This window comes from Octopus sinensis, linkage group LG13 (genome assembly GCF_006345805.1).
Source record: "Octopus sinensis linkage group LG13, ASM634580v1, whole genome shotgun sequence".
Classification (NCBI taxonomy): Eukaryota; Metazoa; Mollusca; class Cephalopoda; order Octopoda; family Octopodidae; genus Octopus; species Octopus sinensis.
Genome location: NC_043009.1, coordinates 67,432,496 through 67,453,860, shown reverse-complemented (window position 1 = coordinate 67,453,860; position 21,365 = coordinate 67,432,496). Strand labels below are relative to the sequence as shown.

The 21,365-nt window shown below is 38.7% G+C and overlaps 1 protein-coding gene across 4 annotated transcripts in view; it reads right to left on the bottom strand.

Annotated features, from left to right (window-relative positions):
* LOC115218476 (myotubularin-related protein 2) overlaps positions 1-21,365 on the bottom strand; it is a 95,208-nt gene that overhangs the window by 35,196 nt on the left and 38,647 nt on the right. The gene's annotated exons all lie outside the window — the stretch shown is intronic.

Below are 21,365 nucleotides of genomic sequence, written 5' to 3'. Positions count from 1 at the left end.
TATGAAATTCAACCAATCGTAAACCCATAATTCTGCAAAGCATTCCAGTACCAAAGGAATGCAGCAAAGTGTGGTTGCATATAATTGGCCTATTTATCACAGTTTCTCATCGGGACCCCTTACAACCAGTTTTGGACCTCCTTACAACTCCTTACAGAACCTCATGACTTCTTATGGAGCCTTTTACAACACCTCAGTTGGGAAACATTGACTTATACGACTTATTAATGTAAGAGTGAGCGTATCATATGGACTCAAATGAGATCATACTTGACGGGAAGGGAACCAGTGAGGGAGCTTCTACATTAGGGGTTCTCAACCATTTTTTTACCTATCGACCCCTTTCATTACTATTTCACTCGGGTGGACTCCTATAGACATTCAATGTTAAACCTTTAGTATTTGAACCAATTGTGCCCAGTGTAAATATTCTACCAGTTTTATGTTCAAACTGACCAGATGTGGCCTCTTACACATATCATACAATATCATTCTAAAAATATACAATCACATTGTTGAAATCTCAAAGCTACAAGATAATACATAATTAATTCAAACCAATTTGAACAAATAAGAATTATGTTTGACAGAATAATCTGAATGCTAAAGGGTTAAAAACTAATTTTGTAGATACCCCTTTCAAAATCCCCATTTTATTTTTCACGCATTAATTTGTGCAAGTTGAACTTTGTAAAATGTTAGAGAAAGAAACCTGACAATTTCTTGCAGGAAATACACCTGAAGCAGAATCTTTTCACTATCCCTTAATACACTTCTATGCATCCCCAATTTACTGTTTTGCTTTGGTGTGGACCCCAAAAAATCATATATGGACCTTGAGGGGCTACATGGACTCTGGTTAAGAACTACAGTTCTACTTGGTCACCCAAACTGCTTAAAATACCAGTTAAATCTCTGGTGAAATTATATTCTACTGTCTTAAAATGAGCCAAACACATTAACCCTTTCGATACCAACCTGGCCGAAACTGCCTCTGGCTCTGAAGTGCAAATGTCTTGCTTGCATAACTTTCCAATTAAAATCTTCCACCAAACCTTAGTCACAATTTATGTTCCAAACACTAGCTTAATGATAAGGAAGTTATTTTACTAAATTCATTGTTATGTTTAAAATTAATTGAAAGAAACACAGAGCATCTCAAAATAAATATGATAATGAAAGGGTTAGGTCTAGAAATAACCCTGTCACATGTGGGTTTAATTAAAACTGACCTGATAACACTCCATTAGTTATGACAACCAAGTGTTTCAGTTGCTCTAATCAACAGAACACAACAACATGTTGTTGAAATTAACGAGCAAATGGATGAGTATTCCACAGACACACATACCGTTGACGTAGTTCTCAGGGAGATTCAGCATGACACAGAGTGTGAGAAGGCCGGTCCTTTGAAATACAGGTACTACACATTTTTGCCAGTTGAGTGGACAGGAGCAACATGAAATAAAGTGTCTTGCCCAAGGATACAAGGTGCTGCCAGGAATCAAACTCACAACCTTACGATCACAAACCAAATAACCTAACCACTTAGCCACACACTTTCACAGGACCGATCTACATTAAACCACAATATCTCAGATTGAAGTATAAAATATCAAATGTGTTTTGTGCTATAAACCTACGGATTGTCCTCAAATGTCCAATCAGCGACCTTCTCTGAGGACGCAGAAATGACTGTGGTTACATAATGATGTCCTGACCAACACCGCAGACCATTATCATATCACTATTTTAATAAATGACTATCACAGACCACTATTATCAACATTATCATTATCATGTGATGACACCTGATGTTGTTGCTGATATCATCACTGTCATCACGATGAGTGGTACCAATTGACACTGCAGTTATCATCATCATCATCATCATCACAAACCAACATCACCACTTTAACGGGGTTAGATTTGAAGAAAGTGTCCCCACCAACTTTTCACCATGTCCAGTCAACAAATCAACAGTCACCAACCGTCATCTCTTTCCAAGCAAGAATAATATTTCCCCTTGACCAGACATGTTTTCTGCAAGAAATTGACAATGAACAACACTGCTTGTATGACAGTGACATTCATTTACAACAACCATATTATGTCAATCCAAGACAATACAAACACATACACACACTCTCTCTCTCTCTCCTCTCTCTCTCTCTCTCTCTTTCACACACATAACAAACTTCTTTCAGTTCCCAGCAACCAAATCCACTCACAAGGCTTTGGTCAGCATGGATAAAATGGCTGACAGTAAAAGATACTTGCCCAAGGTACCACACAGTGGGACTGAACCTGAGACCATGAAGCAAACTTAAACCACACAGCCATGCCAACACCTATATCAGGGTGTGTGTGTATGTATATATATATAGTATCATAGTAGATTCAAGGACAATGATTAGAAACAGCTGTTACTTATATTTAGAAAAAAAAAAGTGGAGGGAGCAACGAACTGTATTATAGGATGCACCACTTGTTCTTTGCTGGCACGTTTTGTTAGCCTAATTCTCAGAGGTTCTCACAGTAATGGATAGCATTAGAAACAACTTCAATTTCACTTTACACACACACACGTCATTAAAATGTAATTGTAAAGACAAACACACAGGCAGATTTTTTTTCATTTGTCAGCATTGAATTCTTCAATACACATAAATATGTTCATATTTACATATATATATATATATATACACACGTATGTATGTATATATACATATGTATGTATATATATATACATATGTAAGTATATATATACATATGTAAGTATATAGACATATGTATGTATATATATATATATACATATGTATGTATGTATATAATGTATATGTATGTATATATAGTATCTTAATCTAGACCAGTGAATCTCCACTGGGGTTCACATGACACTTAGAATCTATGTAAGATTTTGTTATTAAAATTTGTACAATAAACCAGTGATATATCTACAAAATACAAAATATTTAAACATTTCTTTGTCCGTTTAAGAATTAGTTTGGCTAGATTCCTGGTATGAAATTGTGTGTTGGAACATTTTGTTATATTTTGGGATGGTCATTTTTGTCCTTTTTTTTTGCCAAATAAACACACACACACTATATATTCTTTGTTCTTCACTTCCGCATTATTATTGTTCTTATTTGATGTCTTTGTTTAGAAATCTTTCCATCACACATCCTATGATGGCGAGTCGCTGAAGAGGCCACAGGATGTATGAGGAAAGATTTCCAGACAAAGCACACTAAAACAGGAACAATAATACAGCTGAAAGTAAAGAATGAGTAAATAGTGCAGGTGTTTATTTGGTGTAAAAAAATCCCCCAAAAATTGACCATTCCGAAATATAAAAACATTTCTTTATACAGTTCCTAATAAAGATACAGAAATAATTTATTTTCAAACGGGCTTTAGGAAGGGCATCCAGCTGTAGAAACACTGCCAGATCAAGATTGAAGCCTGGTGCAGCCATCTGGTTCGCCAGCCCTCAGTCATTCGTCCAACCCATGCTAGCATGGAAAGCAGGTGTTAAACGATGATGATAATGATGATGATAACACTAATACAATAGCATGAACAGGATAAACTATCCAAACATTGCAGAAAAATTTGTTACCAGCCAGCCAGCATCTTATAAAGCTAGATTTATAAATCCTAAAATAACAGAACAATTCCTTATTGGGCAGTTTAGCTTGAAGGTAAAGCACTTGGTATGTAATCATAGGAATGTGAGTTTGATTTTTATGGCTGGCTGGTAACAAATTTTTCTGCAATATATGGACAGTTTACCCTGTTCATGCTATTCTATCAGCATTATCATGCGTTTGAGAAGAAATTATTTTCTGTATCTTTCAATACATCTCAAAGCTTCTAAAGCAAATTTTGTTTACTTTCATTGTAAGTTGAAATCCTAATGATATTTAATCATAGAAATATAACGGGAATTTTTAGACATTGAGTGGAGATGGGGTCCCAACTACTTTGATTAAAGGGGACCATAGGTAGAAAATGGTTGAGACCCTCTGATCTAGATGTTGAAAAGAGAAGATTCATTACCTTTGAAATAATTAAGCAAAGAACATCAAACGACTGTACAAAGGTTTCAAAAACAACACATGTTATCCTATTGGGTTTTTTTTTTATCAAGGGTTGAATTAGAAAATTTGATTTATAAGTTAAAAATAATTAAATAATCTTTAAAAAAACTCATGTGGTTAGTCCATTTTGGTAAGGGGTAGGATGACCGATGCTATCTTTGTGGGAAGCAGATCACACAAGAATATATAAATACAAACTCAAACACACACACACACAATGTAGATATGCATGGATATACATACACAAATGTGAATACACATACATACATTAATTAAATTGCTTCAGATTATCTCTCCTCATTCAGAATTAATTACAATTACCGCTTGGTGATTGTTTACTTTCTCTGTCTTTGTTATCCATATTTATGCCACTGGACACTGAGTTATTTCTCTAAGCTTATTTTGCTTGGTGTATGTATATATATATAATTGCCAAAACTGACACATCAGTAATTAAAAATTATCAATCAGCTTTTTTGGGACACTTATGCTCCTTGCTAGTGTATATGTTTACATTCATGTGTGTTAACTACAGCATTAGAGTAGTTTAGCTCTTATTTCTAGCAATGTAGGTGTTTCCTAACAACCAAGTCACATTTAGTGTTATTTGTTATTCTCTTTTTTGGTGAAACACTGCAAACTGCTGTTTATATATATATATACATATGTATGTATGTATATAATGTATATGTATGTATATATAGTATCTTAATCTAGACCAGTGAATCTCCACTGGGGTTCACATGACACTTAGAATCTATGTAAGATTTTGTTATTAAAATTTGTACAATAAACCAGTGATATATCTACAAAATACAAAATATTTAAACATTTCTTTGTCCGTTTAAGAATTAGTTGGCTAGATTCCTGGTATGAAATTGTGTGTTGGAACATTTTGTTATATTTTGGGATGGTCATTTTTGTCCTTTTTTTTGCCAAATAAACACACACACACTATATATTCTTTGTTCTTCACTTCCGCATTATTATTGTTCTTATTTGATGTCTTTGTTTAGAAATCTTTCCATCACACATCCTATGATGGCGAGTCGCTGAAGAGGCCACAGGATGTATGAGGAAAGATTTCCAGACAAAGCACACTAAAACAGGAACAATAATACAGCTGAAAGTAAAGAATGAGTAAATAGTGCAGGTGTTTATTTGGTGTAAAAAAATCCCCCAAAAATTGACCATTCCGAAATATAAAAACATTTCTTTATACAGTTCCTAATAAAGATACAGAAATAATTTATTTTCAAACGGGCTTTAGGAAGGGCATCCAGCTGTAGAAACACTGCCAGATCAAGATTGAAGCCTGGTGCAGCCATCTGGTTCGCCAGCCCTCAGTCATTCGTCCAACCCATGCTAGCATGGAAAGCAGGTGTTAAACGATGATGATAATGATGATGATAACACTAATACAATAGCATGAACAGGATAAACTATCCAAACATTGCAGAAAAATTTGTTACCAGCCAGCCAGCATCTTATAAAGCTAGATTTATAAATCCTAAAATAACAGAACAATTCCTTATTGGGCAGTTTAGCTTGAAGGTAAAGCACTTGGTATGTAATCATAGGAATGTGAGTTTGATTTTTATGGCTGGCTGGTAACAAATTTTTCTGCAATATATGGACAGTTTACCCTGTTCATGCTATTCTATCAGCATTATCATGCGTTTGAGAAGAAATTATTTTCTGTATCTTTCAATACATCTCAAAGCTTCTAAAGCAAATTTTGTTTACTTTCATTGTAAGTTGAAATCCTAATGATATTTAATCATAGAAATATAACGGGAATTTTTAGACATTGAGTGGAGATGGGGTCCCAACTACTTTGATTAAAGGGGACCATAGGTAGAAAATGGTTGAGACCCTCTGATCTAGATGTTGAAAAGAGAAGATTCATTACCTTTGAAATAATTAAGCAAAGAACATCAAACGACTGTACAAAGGTTTCAAAAACAACACATGTTATCCTATTGGGTTTTTTTTTTATCAAGGGTTGAATTAGAAAATTTGATTTATAAGTTAAAAATAATTAAATAATCTTTAAAAAAACTCATGTGGTTAGTCCATTTTGGTAAGGGGTAGGATGACCGATGCTATCTTTGTGGGAAGCAGATCACACAAGAATATATAAATACAAACTCAAACACACACACACACACAATGTAGATATGCATGGATATACATACACAAATGTGAATACACATACATACATTAATTAAATTGCTTCAGATTATCTCTCCTCATTCAGAATTAATTACAATTACCGCTTGGTGATTGTTTACTTTCTCTGTCTTTGTTATCCATATTTATGCCACTGGACACTGAGTTATTTCTCTAAGCTTATTTTGCTTGGTGTATATATATATAATTGCCAAAACTGACACATCAGTAATTAAAAATTATCAATCAGCTTTTTTGGGACACTTATGCTCCTTGCTAGTGTATATGTTTACATTCATGTGTGTTAACTACAGCATTAGAGTAGTTTAGCTCTTATTTCTAGCAATGTAGGTGTTTCCTAACAACCAAGTCACATTTAGTGTTATTTGTTATTCTCTTTTTTGGTGAAACACTGCAAACTGCTGTTTATATATATATATATTATCATCATCATCATCATCGTTTAACATCCGTTCTCCATGCTAGCATGGGTTGGACAGTTCGACCAGGGATCTGGGAAGCCAGAAGGCTGCACCAGACTCCAGTCTGATCTGGCAGTGTTTCTACAGCTGGATGCCCTTCCTAACGCCAACCACTCCGTGAGTGTAGTGGGTGCTTTTTACATGCCACCGGCACAGAAGTATATATATATATATATATATATATATATCTTTTATTTGTTTCAGTCATTTCACTGTGTCCATGCTGGAACACTGCCTTTAGTCGAATGAATTGACCCCAGGACTTATTCTTTGTAAGCCTAGTACTTATTCTATCGGTCTCTTTTGCCAAACTGCTAAGTTATGGAGACTTAAACACACCAACATCAGTCGTCAAGCACAGACATCGGTTGTCAAGCACAGACACACACATACACACAAATATGATGGGCTTCTTTCGGTTTCTGTCTACCAAATCCACTCACAAGGCTTTGGTCAGCCCGAGGCTATAGTAGAAGACACTTGCCCAAGGTGACACACAGTGGGACTGAACCCAGAACCATGTGGTTGGGAAGCAAGCTTCTTACTACACAACCACTCCTGTGCCTATATAAAGGATTACTTTTTAAAAAATCATAACAACTGGAAAATTTGACTAAAGCAAAACAGAAAATTCGTAGCTAATTCCTTATCAGTCAACGTCCAAGAGATCTTAGTAGTTTTGAGACCACTCCTTTACTGGAGGCACCAGTGCAAAAAAAAAAAAAAAAAAAAAGCCACTGGGAATAGCTAAAAAACATAAAGGGCAATGACGAAAACAAACAAACCAATTATCTCTCTATATATAAACGGCAGTTTGTCTGTCTGCGTGTCTGTGTGTCTGTTAGGTTGTACCCTCACCCTGACCACGGCTTTCAACCGATTCTGATGAAACTTGACACACACATAGCCCAATGTCATAATTCAAAACTAACGCAGCAAAAATTTTGAAAAGTTCCCCCAGTTCTGAAAAAAATCGATAAATTCGACATGGGGTCGAGAATCAGAAACATTCGACCTTTTTAACTCTTAAAAAAAATTTACCATCTTTTTTTCCCATTTTTTTGCTATTTTTTGGCTATAACTCTCTAAAAATGCTTTATAGTTATTTCCCTTACAAACCCAAGCAACGCCGGGCGATACTGCTAGTAATAGTTATACAAATACAACAAGAAATACAACAACAACAAAAAAAGGCTTATGGCTATCAGACAGGCGAATGTGGGTAATGCAAAGTGAAATGAAAAAGCCCTGAAGGACTGAGGACAGAGGAAGGGCAGAACGAAGGAGGAACTAAACAAACTGTGGAGAAACAAGTGGCAGAACAGAGAAGTGTGACTGACCAAGTCGGTGGTGAAAGGGAAAAGCAATATATCTTACTGCTGATACATTCACTCTGTCCCTGGCAAATATATATATATACAATGGGCTTCTTTCAGTTTTCATCTACCAAATCCACTCACAAAGCTTTGGTTGGCCCAAGGCTACAGCTGGCTATAGTGGAAGTCATTTGTCCAAGGTGCCATGCAGTGGGAGTGAACCTGGAACCATGTAACTGGGAAACAAATTTCTTACCACACAGCCACACATATATACACATACGTACGCGTGTGTGTGTGCATATACATGCATACAAATATGTGTGCGTGTAAATATATAAGTTTAAGTTTTATATATGTATATATACATACACATATGCATATCATCATCATCATCATTTAGCGTCCGCTTTCCATGCTAGCATGGGTTGGACGGGTCTACTGGGGTCTGTGAAGCTGGAAGGCTTCGTCAGGCCCAGTCAGATCTGGCAGTGTTTCTACGGCTGGATGCCCTTCCTAACGCCAACCACTCTGCGAGTGTAGTGGGTGTTTTTTACGTGCCACCTGCACAGATGCCAGACAGAGCTGGCGAACGGCCACGAACGGATGGTGTTTTATGTGCCACCGACACGGGGCAAGACAGAGCTGGCAAACGGCCACGAACGGATGGTGCTTTTATGTGCCACCGACACGGGGCAAGACAGAGCTGGCAAACGGCCACGAACGGACAGTGCTTTTACGTGTCACCGGCACGGGGGCCAGCCGAGGCTGGCAACGGACGCGAACGGATGGTGCTTTTACGTGCCACCGAAAAAAGCACCATCCGTTCGCGTCCGTTGCAGCCTCGGCTGGCCCCCGTGCCGGTGACACGTAAAAGAACCGTCCGTTCGTGGCCATATATATATATACATACACATATGCATATATGTATATATATATATATACATACATACATACATATGCATATATATATATACATACATACACATATGCATATATATATATATACATACATACACATATGCATATATATATATATATACATACACATATGCATATATATATATATATATACATACACATATGCATATATATATATATATATACATACACATATGCATATATATATATATATACATACACATATGCATATATATATATACATACATATATGCATATATATATATATACATACATATATATATATATATATATATATACATATATATATATATATACATACATATATGCATATATATATATATATATATACATACATATATGCATATATATATATATATATATATATATATATATATATATACACACACATACACAAGAATGTGCATAAAAGTATCCACACATTCACACAAACACACATGCATCCACTTACAAAGATCAACAACAAAAGTTCTGAGGCTGACACAAAACAAATACAAAATATTTAGAAGCAGCAAATTAAAACGCCACACGACCAGGCAGGAAGAAAATAAAAGAGAAATTGCGTAAGTCTATAAAAGCTGAAAGAGTTGTTAAATGAAAGAGAGCAGGATACAAGCTGTTTGCACAAAGGCAGAATAAGCAGAGAACAAAAAATAATAATGAATTTTTAGTACAACTTAAATAGATTAATAAAGAGAGGCTTGTCTATTTTAAGTTGGAATAAGGGAAATTAATGGGAAGCCCACTAGAGTTGGATATGGAAAAAAAGTATTAAAACAAAGCAGGAAATTGTGCAGGAGAAATATTATTCCACTTTAACTGCAGTGAATTAATAAGTGGTAAAGTCTTTTACTCTTTTATTTGTTTCAGTCATTTGGCCATGCTGGAGCACTGCCTTTGGTCAAGCAAATCGACCCCGGGACTTAGTCTTTGTAAGCCTAGTACTTATTCTATTGGTCTCTTTTGCCAAACCACAGTGGGACTGAACCCAGAACCATGTGGTTGGTAAGCAAGCTATTTACTACATAGTCATTCCTGTGCCTATATAAATAAGTCCAAGAACTTTTCAAAGTCCTAACTTTAACCACAAGTTGATACTGAAATCAATAAAATGCCTTTAAGTAACATAATGGCAATTTACTTGGGTGTAAATCAATGGCTGAAAGGTCATACAAATCTACATATATATATATATATATATGTATAGAGAGAGAGAAAGAGAGAGAGAGCGTGTCCTCTGCACACTCTGATTGTTTTCCTTATAAGGTATTTAAAATGTAAAATTATATATTTTTATGTTTTGCAATTTTAATTTTATTTGTGAAATAAAACAATTGTTGGCGAATCCTCATCATCATCATTGTTTAACGTCCGCTCTCCATGCTGGCATGGTTCGGACGGTTTGACTGAGGACTGGTGAGCAAGAAGGCTGCACCAGGCTCCAGTCTGATCTGGCAAGGTTTCTACAGCTGGATGCCCTTCCTAACACCAACCACTCCAAGAGTGTAGTGGGTACTTTTTACATTCCACCGGCATGGGAGCCAGTCAGGCAGCAATGGCATCAGCCACATTCGGATGGTGCTTTTTACATGCTACCAGCACAGGAACCACTCGGGGTAGGGGGGAGGGCTGGCATCGGCCACATTCGGATGGGATATTTTATGTGCCACCGGCACAAGGAACCAGTCAGGCAGCACTGGCAATGACTCATGCATGAATGGTGCTTATTGCGTGAAACCAGCATGGGAACCAGTCGGGTGGCACTGACATCGGCCACAACTACAATTTCCATTTTGAATTTCAATTTGATTGAGATTCTGATTGTAATTTAATTTTGATTTTTGATTTTATTTGACTCAATAAGTCTCCTCAAGCATGGCTTGTGGGCCGACACTTCAAAGGGAAGCAAATAAGAGTACCAGGAGTATTGAATGCAGAGGGTGTATAAAGGTGAGAGAGAAATGAAATAAGCCTGCTTGAGTGAAAGTGTGGTCGTATACACACGAGCATTGTAGCATGTATGAACAACAGAGCACAGGTGAACTGAGTTAAAACCAGGTAAGAGGTGAATGAGGGTGCAGAGGGCATTGGGTCAGCATTGTCAAAGACAAGAGATGATTTTGGAGGATAGGAGGATGAGAGATGGGTGGAAAAATGCTAAGAGATCAAAATGAGAAAAGGAAGATTGAGGAAGATGTGGGCAAAGAGAATGAAAGCTGATTTCAGAATTGCACACAGGGATGGTGTGTTGGCAAAGACCCATGAAACTTTTGCAATTAGGGGCAGAGAAATAGATTATTATTATTTAGGCACAGGAGTGGTTGTGGGGTAAGTAGCTTGCTTACCAACCACATGGTTCCAGGTTCAGTTCCACTGCATGGCACCTTGGGCAGGTGTCTTGTACTATAGCTTCGGGCTGACCAAAGCCTTGAGAGTGGATTTGGTAGACGGAAACTGAAAGAAGCCCATCGTATATATGTATGTATGTATGTATGTATGTATGTATGTATATATATATATATATGTGTGTGTGTGTGTGTGTGTGTGGTGTGTGTGTGTGTGTGTATGTTTGTGTGTCCCCTCAACATTGCTTGACAACCGATGGTGGTGTTTTTATGTCCCCATAACTTAGCAGTTCGACAAAAAAGATCGATAGAATAAGTACTAGGCTTACAAAGGTGCTCCAGCATGGCTGCAGTCAAATGACAGAAACAAGTAAAAGAGTATTATTATTATTATCATTATTATTATGAGGAGGAGGAGGAGCAGGAGGTGGCGACAATACTGTGAGATGTCAACTAAATATAAGTATTTTGACAGGACAACTTGTGAGTACTTTCTAAGAAGACCATTAAGACATACATTGAAATAGATGCATACATATATGAATATAGATGTACACACACACACACACACATCTATATACATCTGTCATATTTGAAAATAAAATGAAACCTCTTGGAAATGTATTTTCACTGCACAATAAACCTGTGTAAGATTGTGTGCCTATGCGTGTCTGTAATGTTTTTTGAAGTGTATAAGTACTTGTGATTTGTGTATGTGTGTGTGTGTGTGTGAGAGAGAGAGAGAGAGATAGACAGACAGAGAGACTGAGTAAGCACATGAAGGCCACAAAATACAAATACATGCATATACCATCAGGAGAGCATTGACTTTGAATAGAAACTGACAGAGTCAAGTGGACACTTTTAGTTCTGGCAGACAACCCCTCTAGTGTTGGGGGCACAATAAAGTGCAATCAGTCTATCTTGTAAAGGAGTTGGTCGTAGGAAGAGGAGTCATCATGTAAAAAACAGTGCCAAAATCTTTTAGTGTTCCAATATATTGATAAAAACTCATTGCATGACCATGGGATGGATAGTTGGAAATATCTGATCAGGATGCGAGAAACCCCTCCACCATCATCAAGTGAGGACACACTGCCTTTCAATTGCAGAAAACAGATATCAAGCACCAACCCATCAGACACCAGGGCAACAATCAATAACACTGATACAATGAAAAGTAGTTCTAGTGAGATTATATAGATGTTAGAGTAGGCATGTGCTGCATGCAAGAGGTGAGATGGAGGGGAGCCTTGACCATCCCCCTCTCGGGCAAAGGGGAGACTCAACTCAACTTCTCAGGTGAAGAACACAAGTACAAATTCTTCTGAGATGGTAAAAATGTTGGATTAGGTGAAGTAGGTACACTAGTGGAAGAGGAGTGGATAGAAATGAACAATTAAAATAGCTGGAATATTAGACAGAATAATTAAGTTTAAACCAGTTGTAGATAAACCAAGAGTAAGTGTTATCTCTGCACCTCAACTGGGACTGACCGATAAGTAAAAGGAGACTGTTTTTATGAGGCCTTATTACAAACTGGCTTGATAACAAATGACAGCATCATCACTATGTTGGCTGGTGACTTCAGTGAATGTGTTAGGCAGCAGCATTAAAGCTATGCCTTAGAATAGCAACACCAGAAGACATAGCAGCTGAGGATATGGTCTAGGAATGAAGAGATATCGAGACTTCTGGGGATTCTACGATGCTAAGAAATCATCTGCAACACAAACCTCAAGAGACCAACTCACCATTTGATCCCCTTCCAATCATGTGACCATGCGATAAGCTTCATTCTGACCAGGAAACAGAATATAACAGATGGCGGTAAATACTATGTCATTCTTTGGTGAAGAATGTACCAAGCAACATAGATCATTGACGAGTGACTTCATAAGAAGAGTGAAGCGGATCGAGAGACTATTGATAATGCTTGGGGGAATAACAACCCTAAACCCTAAACTGGGAGTTTTTATGACACAACCTGAAGTGAGCTGCAGACAAGTTCTGTAGCTGGAAAAATGTATTGACCAGATATTAGGTAACATGGCAGTGGAGAGACCTATTCTTCATTAAAAATGGTTCTAAAAAGAGCCATAAAAACTTAAAGACAGGGATGGAAAGCCTGGTTAAAGGGTTTCAGCTATGAACGATATTATGTGAGTAAAAGATAAGCTGGAAGGAGACAACTGGATGTAGCTGACTGGAGACACCAGAAACAAACACACAGTGCATGTGCAGAAATATAGAGATAGAAAAACAGAGAGAGAGGGGGAGTCATTACACACAGAGATAATTATAACTATATATAGAGTGAATGAGAAAGAAAGAGAGAGAGACTGATGGAAAGAGATAAAGAAAAAGAGAGAAATATTAAAATCATCTAATGTCAAATAAGTCAGGACTGAATCCACAGTGCCAAGTAGGTGGTGCCAAAACAGCTGCGCCAAAATGTCTCATACCCAAGATAAGCTGATCAACAAGTGTGCTTAGCTTGAAGAGAAGTGGAAAGCAGGAGGTCAGCTAGATTTCAGGGAGAAGGGGATCAGAGGTGTGAGCTGTTCTGGATTGTGAAGGAGTGTCTGAGTAAATGAAGACACTTGCTGGGGGCAAAAGAGAGCACGAAATGAGAGTGATGCACTTAATCTCAATGAGATTGAGAAGAGTTCAGAAATGTAATTTATGAGAATTTGCTGAATGTAGGAGAGAAGAGGAAGGAGGGAAGAGGGACTACTTCAAGTATACCCAACACAGAGTCCAGCAGTTGAATTTGACCTCTCTTTTATAGAAATGCCCATTAAACAAAAACAAAAACACATGGAGGAAAGAAACAGCTTCGTGAGATGTAGTCCCTGCTATAGCAAAAATATCAGGCAAAGAAGAGCTCAGGTTAGTTACTGGTTTAGACAAGTAAGTAATGCAGGGAGTTGCCGTACCCAATACCTGGGGGCAGCAATCAACTGTTAAAAGGACAAAGGAGACACTTTAGAAAGCAGCAAGTACAGGGGCATCAAACTGGATGATTAAGTTCTGAAAGTTAACAACAAAAGTATTAACACAAATGATTAGGAAAAGAACCAGATTAGACGAGATACAGTTCAGATTAGTGCCAAGGTGGAGTATTACTGATGAACTCCTCAATGAGGGACAACTACAAGGGAAGGTTTTTAACTAAGAGTAGGCCTCTCTACCCAGCATTTGTTGATGTGGAGAAAACCTCAAACAGGGTACCACAATCTGTAGTCTGGTGGTCTGTCAAAAAGACTAGACATAGATGGGTGGCTTGTAAGAATGGTCTAAGCCAAGTACAGAGATGCAGTAAAACTAGCTCTGAGTTCAGGGAGGAATTTAGTGTGCAGGTAAGTGATCAAGGGGTCAGTCCTCGTCCCCTTCTTATTACAGAGCTCCAAACCATTATAGAAATTTAAGATTCATTCATCATCTTCAGCATCGTCATTTAATATCTGCTTTCCATGCTGGCATGGATTGGACGGTTTGACTGAGGTCTGAAGAGCCAGAAGGCTGCACCAGGCTCCAATCTGGTCTGGCAAGGTTTCTACAGCTGGATGCCCTTCCTAATGCCAACCACTCTGAGAGTGTAGTGGGTGCTTTTTACGTGCCACCAGCACAATCAACACTGGAAATGGGTGCTGTCAAAGGGTTTCAGTCAGAATAAGAACAGGGTAGAAAAAGTTCAAAGAGCTTTCGCCTCACCTGACAAAGTAGGGATTTTGTCTTTGAGTAAAGGGTAGATTTTTTTTTATGCTTACAAGGGGGTGCTGAACAGTCCCTGGCTTTTAACCCTTTAGTGTTTAAACCGGCCATATCTTACCCAAATATTTTACTTCTTTTATATTCAAACTGACCAGGTGTGGCCTCTCATACCTACCCTACAATGTCATTCTAAAAATAAACAATGACATCATTGAAATCTCCAAGCTACAAGATAATGATTAATTCAAAACAATATGAACAAAAAAGCATTTCATTTGACAGAAAATTCTGAATGCTAAAGAGTTAAGGGAATTACGAAAAGTCTGGCTGGAGGACCAACCTTCCAATTTCTTTAACAGGGCTTAGAAAAAACTGAAGGATCCCTGCAATAAGTGGTGTGAATCTGAGAGGGGAATAAAATCATAATTGACTGATCCTCCTGTATTTTCTTTTACTCAAAGCCAGGAACTTCTCAGTTCAACCACTCACTCGTATGCATGGACTTCAGAATGGTAAATGAAATGTGGGCACCGAATACAAAGGATGTTCAAAGGCCGGAAAGAATCAATGAAGCAAGCCTGTTCTGCTAAACATGTAATATTAGTGTACACAAATGATACGGTTCAGAAGTACGGATATGCATGAAGTGTAGTGAAATCATAGTCAGGTTGATGAAAAAAGCAAATTTTGTACGCTGCAAATACACAGAGCTAATAAGCCCTTAGAGCACTTGGAAATTCTTTTAAATTCCTGGTAGGCTTTCAGGAAGTAGTTGATAAGATTCTGTAACGCAGACGACCTAATTAACAGTGAAGGTAATTATTGCACAAAGTATAGTAACCAGAGTAGAAACAAGCTGGAAGTTCAAAGGGTAATTATTCTGCTCGTTAAAAAAGGATTTTCTCTTGGAGTGAAAGAGACTGTATGATGCTGGAATACAAACTACAATGCTGTATGGTAGTAGTGAGATGTGGGCCCTGAAAGACGAGGATTTTGTGAAGTGAACTTGTTCTGCTAAATATGAGATTCAAGAGGAAACTCAGTCTGGCATGGTTTGTCCAACCCATGTTAACATGGAATGCAGATGTGATGATGATGATGATGACAACATGGTGATGACGATGATGTGATGATGATGACGAAGACAATGATAATGATGATGGGTGTGTGATAAGCATGGAGGACGACTGCTTAAAGAAGTACGGGACGCTCAAAGTTGATGTCACCCATAAAAGAGGGAGACAGAGGAAGACATGGGCGGAAGCAATGAAAGCTGACCTCAGGATGCTGAGCCTCGCAGAGATGACAAAAGACGAAAAGACCAAGATGACTGGTGACACACAAAGCAAGAAAAGATTTGCCTCTCAGTACAAATGGGATCAAATGAATGCTAAAAACATTAACATTAAAAGCTCATAGTGATGGGCATTGACTACATTTGGGTCTCTTGGCCACAAGTGCCGTCCGCTGCCATTCCTGTAGTCTTTGATACTCTTTCATCTTCCTTTCACTTACCTCTCTCTCTCTCTCGCTCTCTCTCTCTATCAATCACATACCCTCTTTCTTATCCACGATACTAACGCTACTGGAGTAGCTAAGGATGGCAGTAGATTTCTCCCATTTACTCATCCATAAAGGTTTAGGTAACAAGAGATGGACCCAGCTGCATTCAGTCTCCTTTACTATCGTCCTTATCACTCCATCTTGCCTATCATACAGCATGTGTATAAGGGACTGACACGGGATCTGTTTGTACTCAATACACTCTTCCCCGCATTCAATTTTATCCTTCTCTATCATTATCCTCCCCCTTCCTCTCCCCTTCTATCACCCTCTCATCTGATCCCTCTGTCTGAACCACACTCCTGCCATCCCTCCATTCTGGTTCTTCTATCACTGATTCCTCTATGATTCGCTTTCATGATTCTTGAGAACACACACACCACAGAGTAGTGAGGACTTTTCCATCTTATAGTGTACAAAGCAGCCTCACTTATGCTGCAGCCACAATAAAATACACCCCAGTCTAGTACACTTTGTAAAGGGACTGAGGTTACAAAAGGCATCCAGCCATAGAAACCATTCCAAAGACTAGAACACGGAAGTGAGACAAACTCCTTCAGCTGATCCTACAGAGACAGTAACTTTGAACAACAACTTACTTGGTTTGGTATGACCTATCTAAACATTACAAACCTGGAAAAAAAACCAGTGGTGTGATGATGATGATGATGAGGAGGAGGAGGAGGAGGAGGAGGATAACACTGATGATGTGTATTTCTTTTGTTCTTGCACCACTTAATGATGGCACTACAAAACCAACCGCTAGTCTGACCACACCCACTGATTCTACATCATCTGATTGACAATCCTACTTCATTCAGATATGTTCAGCATCTCAATGACTTTCTCTAATGGACTAGCAGCTTCCCCCCACCCCACCCCTTCCATATCCCCAACAGTTATTTCAACCATACATCTGCCCTTTTTTTTTTTTTACCTATGGAACCCTTCTGATTCCTATTTTACTCAGATGGACCCTTACAGCCATTTAATGTTAGAAAAATTCTTTTTTGTATTTTAATATTTAAAAATTATTAGGAATTTTATAAAAAAAAGTTGTTAAAATACTTTGAGTATTGTAGAAATACAAGCAATTTATTGCCGAGAGACCCAACATGTGGTGGACCCTCTTACAGATTTCCCACATTCAACAACCTCCCACATGAACAACATTTCCAGGCCTCTTTGCTCTCAGTACCAGTCAGAGTAAATCACCTGGTGTTGTTTTCAGTTACTTGCTTATAGTCATCCGTCAATGTTGACGACAACATCGCTCTCTAGGAATCTTACCCTACATTTTGTGAGTTGACAGATGTATAAACAGTCCGGTCCTTGAACACAGATGACAAGGGAAGTTGTCCATTATGTCGTTGGTGAGTCTGAGATGACGTTGACATTTCTTTCCGTCAAGTTTCTCACGTTCGATTCACACAGATACACCGTTTTACAATCCAGACCTCTGATCCTTTCATCACAGAACATCGGTAAGCACCTTGCTTTCAGCTTCTCTTGATACATTCCATATTTTCCAGCACAGAAGTCACATCTTTCAAACCAAAATTTACATCCCAAAAAAAAAAAAGAGGTAGGTAGATTTATACACCAACACTTTAGAAAACCAAAAATTCCAAATGAATTGCAGCAGGATTTGGAAAGTGACAACATTTGAACGTATACACTACATGTTTACACCATGTACCATACTATGTCATCTTGTATGCCAGAATATGTAGTAAGCTCATGTGTAGTAAGCTCTCTTTTAGTGAATCCGTCCAACCCATGCTAGCATGGAAAAACGGACGTTAAACAATGATGACGATGATGATGATGATATTGAGCTTTGCTTTGAAACCTACCTTCCCAGGCCGGTCTTTTAGTTTTTGTAGTTCCATTTAAAATATTATCGCCCCCCACCACCACCACCACCACCATGTTACCTTTCCTCTGGGTTGGGAACTTTACTCCAGGCGCGCATAACAGGTCTGCAGCTTTCAGCAGGTTGTCTCATAAAAACTTTCCAACTGACCTCTACCTACCGCTAGAGGGTGGGGGGGGTCTCCAGCTGTCTCTCCTTCACCTTCTTCACATACATATATCACTTAGGATTTCTCTCAACCTATGTCAAGCAGAAGGTGACATGTCAGTTTCTCCCCCACCCCACCCCCCCCCCAGGCTGCCATTTGTCTCTAAATCTGTCTGGTTCTCATTCTACACACTCCAAACACTAGTCTGTGTTGAGTGATACAATCTTCACCAGGACTCTGTGTGTGTGTGTCTGTGTATGTGTGCTTCTGTATGTGTGTGTGTGTGTGTGTGTGTACACATATATATATATTTCTTTACTGCCCACAAGGGGCTAAACATAGAGGGGACAAACAAGGACAGACAGACGGATTAAGTCGATTACATCGACCCCAGTGCGAAACTGGTACTTTATTTATCGATCCCGAAAGGGTGAAAGGCAAAGTCGACCTCGGCGGAATTTGAACTCAGAACGTAACGGCAGACGAAATACCGCTAAACATTTCGCCCGGCGCGCTAACGTTTCTGCCAGCTCATCGCCTATATCCAATATACTCAACTTTCCCTCTTCTGTATTTATAACCATCACTCCTCCTCATTCAGGTCACTCACTAGCAACCTCTATCACTCTCTTAACCATTTCTCTCATCCCTAAGGTTGACCATCATTCTCTTTCTCTCTCTCTCTCTCTCTCCCTCTCTCTCAATCAATCATTAAACATATATCTCCCATCACTACCTCTCTCCCATAACCCCACCTCCTATCAATACTGCCTCTTCCATACTTCCTCCTACCATTTTCACCCCAACCAAACTCTCGCTCCTCTCACCCTTTAACCTCAAGTTCGTCTTCTGCCATTGCCCTTTCATCTATTCACCCTCTCAGTCAAGTTACCTTGAACAAACAGAGAAACAGCACGAAAGTATGAGGAAAACTTTAGCAGAGTATGCAGCCACCTCACTGGTGCAGGTGCCAGGATAAAATGCATGCAGTGCTCTAGGTAAAGTAGCTGACATTAGGGGGGGGAGGCGTCCAGCCATAGAAACCATGCCAAAAACCCGTGAATGAGACACAACTCTCCAGCTTATCTGGTAGGGCAGTGATGTGGATTATCAACCTTAATCCTTTAGCATTCAAACAACTTGGGTCAAATGTAATGCTTATTTATTCACATTTATTTACTACTCTCAGAATGGTTGGCATTAGGAAGGGCGTCCAGCTGTAGAAACTGTGCTAGATTGGATTGGAGCCTGGTGCAGCCTTCTGGCTTGCCAGTTCTCAGTCAAACCATCCAGTTCATGCCAGCATGGAAAGCGGACGTTAAACAATGACGACGATGATGATGATGAGATTTAGAATTAATCATACATTATCTTGTAGCCTCAAGATTATAGTGCTGTCATTGCTTATTTTTAGAAGATCATTGTAAGACAAGTGTGAGAGGCCTGATATGGCTGGTTTGAGCATAAAACAGAATATTTGGGCCAGATGTGACCAGTTTAAATGCTACTGATTGTATATACATGTGTTACGCAGTATGTTCATGAATGTTTGTGTGTATGTGTGCGCGATATGACGTGTGCCAGGATGTATATATGTGTAATCTACGCATGCATGTCAGGTGTGTATGTGCATCTGATGTGGTGTACATATGTATATATTTCTTTACTACCCACAAGGGGCTAAACACAGAGGGGACAAACAAGGACAGACAAACGGATTAAGTCGATTACATCGACCCCAGTGCGTAACTGGCACTTAATTTAGCGACCCCAAAAGGATGAAAGGCAAAGTCGACCTCGGCGGAATTTGAACTCAGAACATAACGCCAGATGAAATACGTACATATGCATATGTGGATGTTGGTGTGCATGCATGTTTGTGTCATAGCATGTGCAGTGGGTGTTAGTTTGTGATGTGGTGCATACATGAATGTTGGTGCGTCATATGCAATTTGGCAAGTGTGATGTTTGCGGGCATGGATGTGTGTGTGTGTGTGTGTGTCTGTGTGTGTTATGTATACATTGGGTGTTACATGTAAGCGCATGTGTGTGATATGGTGAGGTGCATTGATGCTGTTTGTATGTTTGTGATATGATATGTGCACAAGGATGTTGATGTGTGCATTTGCATGTGATGTGTACATCAATTGTCGCTTGGTGAATATGTTTGTGTTGACATGTGAGACTGTCAGTTTGGGGTTCTGTAAAAACAACAAAAAAAAAACCTTGACAACGTGAACAATAGTAATATATGTCTGACTTCCTCTGGAATGTCAGAGAAATATAATGGAGAGAGAAAGAGAGAGAGAGAGAAAGGGAGAGAGTAAAGGAAAGACAGAGACTCAGTGGAGGAGCGAAAGAGAGACAGAGAATGAGAGAGAGAGAGTGACTGAGAAAGAGAGACTGTGTGTAAGAGAAAGAGAGAGTGAATGAAGCAGAGAGAGAGAGAGAGAGCAAAGGAAAGACAGAGACTCAGTGGAGGAGCGAAAGAGAGACAGAGAATGAGAGAGAGAGAGAGTGACTGAGAAAGAGAGACTGTGTGTAAGAGAAAGAGAGAGTGAATGAAGCAGAGAAAGAGAGAGAGAGAGACTCAGCTAAAGAGAGAGAGACAGAGAATAATAAGAGAGATTGACTGAGAAAGAGAGGTTGAGTAAGGCAGAGAGAGACTGAGTGTGAGACAAAGAGAGATTGAGTGAAA